Below are 8,996 nucleotides of genomic sequence, written 5' to 3'. Positions count from 1 at the left end.
GGGAACTATACGGGAAGTTCCTATGGGGGATATGAGGGTGGAGCGGAATCCGGGAACAATCAGCGTTCCGTGACTCCGATAGAAAACTCCGGGGGTTGGCGTTGGGGGTCGATACGGGAACTCATAGTACCACGGCGTATTATGATGGGGAGATGAATGAAGATGCCACGACCCAGCACCGGAGTTATCCGTGGAATGAGGAGGAAGTTGGAGGGTATCAGACACGGGTTGAGTCGGATACGAATGTAGGAAATACCTATGGTGTAGGTACGGGGAGTACACCCGATGGGTGGATTACGATGCACTCGAATGATCGGTTCATGAACACTGATTTCTCCCTAGGATCATCATCGGATTCCGACTACCAGCCAACGGGGAGACCTTATGTTCCGGGTTTTGTCGGGAGAACGACACGTTCGACCGGATGGAAGCTCTGGAATGTATCGGGAGTGAAGATCGTCTAGAGACTACCAAGGGAAGCAAAGCTACAATACACAAGTACCACGTGTATTGTAGAGTGTAATATTTTGTAGAAATTTGTATATATACTTTAGTAAGTGAGTTTGCATACTCACATCGACTTGAGTATTGTAATAAGACCACTTAAGTATGTAAATATATGGTATATGTTTTGTATGATTTGGATTTGCTTCTTGATTTCCATTGCGTGACTAGTTCAGTGCACAATGTTGAGCTCAGAAAACTTGCGCATGGAGTAATTATGAGTATCATCTGGTGTTGCGGAACTAGGGGGTTATGTCGGGAGCGTTAGGAGAGGAGACCGAAGCGCGGCGCATGGAGCGCGAAGCCAAACAAAAGGAAGAGGCTGACGAAGCAGCCGGGAATCGATTTCCACCACCACCACCACCCATGACACAGCAAAATTTTATCCGAGTACATGCAGCTGGTAGAGGAGAGACGAGCGTGTAACACTGGAGCAGCGGAACAAATTCTTCCAAGATTTGCTTGCAGCGAGAACGGGGTGGAGAGACCCGAGAACCCGGGAGTCACATTAGCGAGACTTCCAAAACACCAAGCCTATATCTTTTGCATACGCGCCCGAGCCAATGGACGCGGAAGATTGGCTTATGGATGCCGAGCGAAAGCTCAATACCGTTGGATGTAATGACCGGGAGAAGGTCCGTTATGCTACACATCTGTTGTGTGGACCCGCCGCATCATGGTGGGATAACATTGTAGCCGTTTATCCGGCGGGAAAGGTATTTACACGGGAGGAGTTCGCAAGGAAGTTCGGGGAATCCAATGTCCCCGAAAGTATTGTGGAGCTAAAACGTCGAGAATTTGAAAATCTCGAGCGGAAGGACAAGGCAATCCGACCTATGTCGGGGAGTTCTCAAAGCTTGTCCCGGTACGTCTGTTGAAGAAGTCAACACCGAGGACAAGAAAAAGAAGAGGTTTCGAAGGGGTTAAGTCCCGAGTTCAAGGTACAGCTCCGAATGATGAGAGCAAGTGAGTTCCAAGAGTTGGTGGATGCTTGCCATCACTGCGGAAGATGATTTTAAACAAGCTGCGGGAGGAGAAAAGGAAAAAGGCCAAGTTTGAGCCTAAGAGATTTGTTAGCAACAAGCCCAATACCGACTTGAGTTTCAAGCCAAGATACAACAACAACAACAAAAACAACAACAGAAACTACTACGATAGTAGGAGGAACCAACCGTTTCGGATCGCTAATCCGAGTAGTTTGCGAAGTCTGTGGACTCACGGGGCATTTCGCCAAGGATTGCAAGAAACCAAGGATTATATGCTTTGGTTGTCGCCGGGAGGGGCACATCGTTGAAGGACTGCCCCAAGAGAAACACCGGAGGAGGTCAATCCGGAGGAGGAGGAAGTCGAGGAGGAAACACCGGAGGGAGCTTGGAAGAATAAGAAGCCCTTCGGCAAGCTGAATTGCACCGGTCCGGAGGAGGTGGTCAACTCCGATCGAGGCGGTGATAGGTACGCTCCGGATACTCACTCATTCCGGCAAAGTACTTTTTGATACTGGTGCAACTACATCATTCATTTCTCAGCAATTCATCATCAAACATGGGATTAGTTGCACTAAGTTAGATACACCCATAACCATACTTTACGCGGGGGAACGATAGTAGTAACCCATACCAAACAAAAACAAGTCATCATGATCAATAAGTGCGCGTTTGACGCGGACTTGTTCATTTTACCGATGAAGGACATTGATGTCATTCTTGGTATGAACTGGTTGGAAGCTAATGGAGCATTGATCGACTGTGTAAACAAGACGGTATCTTTGAAAAGCCCCGACGGAAGTAGAATGATTTACCAAGGAGACAAACATACACAGATCGAAGTTGAGCTACAGCTGAACAGCATGAAGGAAGTGAAATTGGAGGATATACCTGTAGTAAATGAATTCCAGGATGTATTTCCTGCGGAATTACCTGGTATGCCACCAGATAGGGAGATAGAATTCACTATCGACCTAATTCCAGGAACAACACCAATTGCTAAGGCACCATACAAGATGGGGCCTAAGGAGTTGAAAGAACTTAAGGAGCAATTGGATGACTTGGAACAGAAAGGATTCATACAAGAAAGTGTTTCACCATGGGGATCACCCGTGATCTTCGTAGATAAAAGGGATGGAGGAAGAAGGATGTGCGGAGACTACATGAATCTTAACAACGTCACAATCAAGAACAAGTATCCACTTCCAAGAATACAAGATCTATTTGATCAAGTTAGAGGAGCGGGAGTCTTTTCCAAGATTGATCTAAGATCCGGTTATCACCAGATAAAGATCAAGAAGGAAGACGTTCAGAAAACTGCCTTTGTTTCAAGATACGGACATCATGAATATCTTGTAGTGCCATTTGGATTAACCAATGCCCCAGACAATTTTCATGAATCTCATGAATAAGATTTTCATGCCATGTCTAGACAAGTTCGTCATCGTATTTATCGATGATATCTTGATCTATTCCAAAGATAAAAGCTGAACATGCTGAACATCTGAAGATAGTGTTGCAAACACTAAGAGAACATCAACTCTATGCCAAATTCAGCAAGTGTGAATTCTGGTTAGATCAAGTGGAATTTCTTGGTCATGTCATTAGTAAAGATGGAATCGCTGTTAACCCGAGCAAGGTAGCAGCGGTTCTAGAATGGGAAGCACCTAAGAGCTGTCAAGGAGATACGAGGATTCCTCGGAATGGCGAGGATATTACCGGAGGTTCATTGAAGGATTCTCCAAAATAGCGGGACCAATGACGAAGGCTGTTAAGGAAGAATACACCATTCGTGTGGTCGATGAGTGTGAGAAAAGTTTTCGGACTCGAAAGAGAAACTCACCACAGCACCGGTGTTAGCGGTTCACGAAGATGGCAAGGATTACACCGTGTACTGCGACGCATCCAAACATGGATTGGGTTGTGTACTTATGCAAGATCGGAAGGTAATATCATATGGATCGAGGCAACTCAGACCTCATGAAGTGAATTATCCAACACATGACTTGGAATTAGCAGCAGTTGTATTTGCACTCAAAACTTGGAGACATTTTCTCTATGGAGCCAAGTGTGAGCTCTATACAGATCACAAGAGTCTCAAATATTTTTTCACTCAGAAGGAACTCAACATGAGGCAGAAAAGATGGCTAGAATTAATCAAGGATTATAATTTGACCATCAATTACACTCCAGGAAAGGCCAATGTTGTAGCAGATGCACTGAGTAGGAAGAGCACCGGCGGAGTGGAACAAGAAATATCACCGGAGTTGAGGAAGGAAATAAGTCAAGCCCAAATACAACTGCGGGAGAAGGAAGCTCATGAGGGACTATCGGCTTTGCAAATAGCCGATGAGTTGAATGTTAACCTGAAGAATGAGATAATGATGGGTCAGTTGGATGATCCATTCATCGTGGAGGAGATGAGAAGGATAGATGAAGGAAGACCATCAGAATTTCACCGTGGAGAATCTGGATCATTATGGTTCCAGAAGAGAATTTGTGTTCCGGATATTGCTGAAATCAAGGAAGTAATACTCAGGAAGCCCATCAAACACCATACTCCATTCATCCGGGAAGTACGAAGATGTACATGGATCTAAAGGAGCTTTTCTGGTGGAACAATATGAAGAGAGAAATAGCACAATATGTGGCGGAATGCCATACCTGCCAAAGAGTGAAGGCTGAACATCAGAGTCTGGCAGGGAAATTACAACCTTTACCTATTCCAGAATGGAAATGGGAGGAGATAGGAATGGATTTTATCACCGGACTACCCATGACAAATAAAAAGAAGGACATGATATGGGTAATCGTGGACCGGTTGACGAAAAGTGCACACTTTTTAGCAGTAAACCAGCAAGATAAAGGAGAGAAACTCATTGATCTTTACATCAAAGAGATCGTGAGTAAGCATGGAGTGCCCAAGAAGATCGTGTCGGATCGAGGATCCGTATTCACGTCAGCATTTTGGAAGCAATTACATGAAGCTTTAGGATCCAAGTTGGATTATAGTACCGCCTATCATCCTCAGACGGGTGGACAAACGGAGAGAACTAACCAGATTTTAGAAGATATGCTTAGGGCTTGTGCTCTAGACTTCGGAGGATCATGGGAAGAGCACTTACCACTAGCAGAGTTTTCATACAATAACAGCTATCAAAGTAGTATTAAGATGGCACCGTTTGAAGCTCTCTATGGAAGAAAGTGTAGATCACCGATATGTTGGTATGAAGGCTGGAGCAAGCAAGGAGTTCAATCCCGATTATGTCAAGGAAAAGCAACACATCATTGACATTATAAGAGATAGACTTAAGATAGCCCAAAGTCGACAAAAGAGTTATGCAGACCAAAAGAGAAGAACATGGGAGCCAAGAGTTGGAGACATGGTATATCTTAAGGTGAGCCCAATGAAAGGACTCCAGAGGTTTGGAGTAAAAGGAAAACTCAGTCCTAGATACATCGGACCTTTCAAGATACTGAGTCGAACCGAGGTTTAGCCTTTGAATTGGATCTACCGGGAAGGCTAGCACAAGTTCATAATGTATTCCATGTGTCGCAACTCGGGAAATGCTTAAAGACCCCGAGATGAGCCAATATCACATGCTGAGCTCGAGTTACAACCAGATTTGACTTACATCGAGAAACCGGCCAAGATTCTCGAGGAAAGCTGGAAACAACTCGGGAATAAAGCTATCAAATACTTGCAAGATCCAATGGAAGCATCATCCCGAGAGGGAAGCCACACGGGAAAAGGAGGAGGACCGAGGAAAACATACCCCGAACTCTTCAGGTATTACAACCACAACTTCGGGACGAAGTTTTCTTTAAGGGGGAAAGGCTGTAATGTCCCAGGTTTAGAGACGATTGAGGGGTAGATTTTAGAAAGGGATGTGCATGCATTGTAATTTACGGGGAAATTTCGCGCTTTTAAAACAAAATTGCATTGAAGGGGGACAGGTTTCTCTCTCGACACCTTACAGGGTTAGGGTTTCGAGAGTGCGATAAACTTGTTCTTACTTATCTAAGTTAGGGTTTTGAGAAGAGAGAAGTGTTATTGCATTAAAATCTTAAGTTGCATGATTGAATTACAAGTTAAGTGTTTGAATGGATTCAAACCAAATTTGAATTTGAATTTCAAATTCAAACATCAAATGATTATCAAATAATTCAAAATTGAGATAATTAATCAAACAATTATCATTAAGCAAGAAAATAAGTAATACAACAAATACATTAAGCTCATTAAGGAAAATTTGAGCTTTATTGATAATCACACACATAATACATTGTCTTTACAATATTCAGAATTGAATTATTGAATTACAACACATTACCAGAATTAAAGAAATAGAAGAAATAAAAGGAAAATTACAAGTTATCTAAATATCCTAAAAACTACAAGAACATCTTCACTTGATCTTGGACTTGATGATCTTCTAGATCATCTTGATCAATTCTTGATCCCTGCACACACACACACAACAAAGAGCACATTATGCCAAGTGGCATTGCCACTTGGCAGGTTAGAAATAAAATGGAATGGAGCAGATATGATCAAGTTCTGCCGAGCTGATCCATGCCACAGTCAAGTTCCAGGTCCAAGTGCACAGCACCTGTCTACACACGCACAGCCTGCTCACAGGGCTGTGTGCATGCAGCACACACACACAGTGAGTCACCCAAAGGGAGGGGTGGTGCTGTCGACCATCAAGAGCAAGCCAGCAGCATATAAAAGCTTTTCCAAGCCAAACCCTAGCCATTTGATTCAACCATCGGCAGAATTGAACTGGTAAGTCACCAAGAACACCAAGAACACCAAGAACACTTAGAGCAGGGAAGAACAACAAGCCACCGAAACCATCCGGGGACAGTTTCACCAAGAGCGTCGAGCTGTGAGCAAGTACCGGATGGAGTAAAGCACCACAAGCTTGCAAGGAGGAGCGAGGGCAAGCAAACCAAGCATCACGAAGCAATCCTCTACACCAACACTTAATTCTAGGAGGCTGGAGTGAGGTATACCACACAAGAGCACGAGCAAGATCATATCTTGCTCATACTTAAGCATGCTTGCATCACAGGAGCACAGAAGGGTAGGAAACCCTGGGTGTATCATCATTTGGTTACTAAACCAATTGGTGCCAGCAAGTACAACCACGGCTAAAAGGAAAATAAACCAGGGAACACTGGGTGTGACAACACAGTGTCAAAACCAGAGAAATCCAGCATAGATTTACTCCTTGCAGCCATTCAGAATCACAAAGCACCTATTGACCTAGCTAAACCATCAGATTGACAGGCAACATGTGCCTATCATAATTATCAACATCAAGGCTACTGGAAATTCACTAAGTGACTAGCCAGTGATGCATCCACAAAGTCACAGCTAGCCAACAAGGGTGGGAGCTACCTTAACAGCAAAGAATTGCTGTCAAGGCCACCTCAACCACTTAACCAATTCCAACAAAGAAACCATGCACAGATATCATCACCCAGTAGGGTTCAAAAGGAGGGCTAGGGTACACAACCAAGTGTTGGCATCCATCTAACCCTACCAAACTCAATAAAATGATCATAAGCTACGAGAGCGGTTCACATCAATTATCCATGTGATTAAGCCAAACTAGACAGGATAATTGAAATACACAAGCAACTCGAGTAATACATACACTTGCTAATGATCTAGAAGATCACTTGCAAGCCACAGCAGGTCTTGGGGGTAAGCAAGAGCATGCACCGAGCACATGCTTGAGTGCCACACGGAGTCAAGTAAAAGCATCAGTGAAACACAAGCCATAGTACAGCAGAAAATCATCAAGCACTGATGATTATATGATCATCAGGGTTTGCCTTAGCATACAAAAACTTGACAGGGGCAAGCCTGGCATCAATCCATGAATCATATAAATGAAATAGCCACAGTTAAGCAACAGTTATATCACAGACAATTACATAAATCATTTACAATTGTATCCAGAAGCACATCAAATACATGAGGTACCACTGGACCATAACAAATAAGTAAAACACTTCATGCTCATCACTGAATCATACCATCAAGCCAACAGTAATGCTCAGATGAGCAGGTTCATGAGTTAGAGAACAAGAACTAGCCACAACAACACTGGCACTTGCAAATATGCAATAATAGCAATTTACAGTTAAGCCATTAAAGCATACATGATCACACATGAGTGTCAGGCAAGCATAGAAACAAGACAGAGGCACAGGGAAGAACCTAGCAAGAATGGTAAGCACTCGGAATGGCCAAGGCAACAATGGCCAAGGCCGAGTAGAGGCGATGGCTTGAACGAGCATGAGCGGACACGAGCGGCACGAGCGGCACGGCGGCACGAGCGAGACAGCGGCAGCATCACGGCATGGCCGCACCTCTACGAGGCACGGCAAGCCGGTGACCAAGCTAGACGAAGAAGAGGAAGGGAAGGAGTAGAACGAGGCAAAGGAGAGAGAGAGCGAGGAGGTGGCGCACATACCGGGGGCAAGCGAGACGAGCGAGATGCGGCCATGGCGGCCACGGCGGCGCGCGCCGAGTGCTCGGTAGCACCGGCCGGGCCAGGCCATGCTCCGGCAAGCGCCGCAACGCCCCACACCACCGTGGCGAGGCCCACGGCGGCGCCATCGCGCCTGGAGTCCAGGAAGCAGCGGGATCGCCACGATCCCGTAACCCTAGCCGCCTCGTAGGAGATCGAAGACGAGCTGGAGCAGCAACCGCTCCAGATCGACGCGGATGAGGATGACCGCCGTCGTGGGGCGCGTCGATTGCGCACCATGGCGGGGGCCAAGTCCGGCGGAGTTCGCCGGAATCGAGCGGCGACGGCGGGGGCGACACGAATCACCAGAGAGGGGATTAGGGTTAGGGTTCGGACACGCGAGAGAGAGAGAGGAGTGAGGCTGGTCGAGCCGGACCAGGTGGGTCGGTCGACCTAACCCCACTGGGTTACACCGACAGGTGGGCCCAGGGGCATTTTTGCCATTTCACAATCCTTTATAAATACAGAAACTTTGAAAATGCACAATAAATGTTTCCTAGCTCTAAAAAAATAATTAAAAATATGAAAACCACTCAGTATAAAAAACTCTATCATAATAAAATATGAAATAGGATTTTTGAAGATAAACAAGAACAAGTTCAAATTTGATTATTAAAATAATCATTTAAATCACATATAGTATTTTCAATAATGAAAATAAGTCCATAAATTCTTTTGGACTTTAAAAAAACACCTTGACAACATTTCAAGGTTGTATTTTACTTTAAATCAAGTATTCCCAAATTATTCTTAGTATTAACCTCTTACATGAAATAATAACGACATCGGAAGGGGGGAACAAACCCTAAAAATGGAATCATGCATCAATGCTTCTTTAACCATTGCCCTTATCGGACAATGATGCTATTTTTCAGAACCAGAGGACAAGGGTCAGTCCACACCATCCAATTGCAAAACTTTGCAGTGTTCAGGCAAGTTCATCACTTGCTCATGTCATTTG

The sequence above is a fragment of the Lolium rigidum genome, chromosome 6 (assembly GCF_022539505.1).
Source record: "Lolium rigidum isolate FL_2022 chromosome 6, APGP_CSIRO_Lrig_0.1, whole genome shotgun sequence".
In the NCBI taxonomy this organism is placed as follows: Eukaryota; Viridiplantae; Streptophyta; class Magnoliopsida; order Poales; family Poaceae; genus Lolium; species Lolium rigidum.
The sequence above is the reverse complement of the archived record's forward strand: the minus strand, read 5'-3'. Positions refer to the sequence as shown.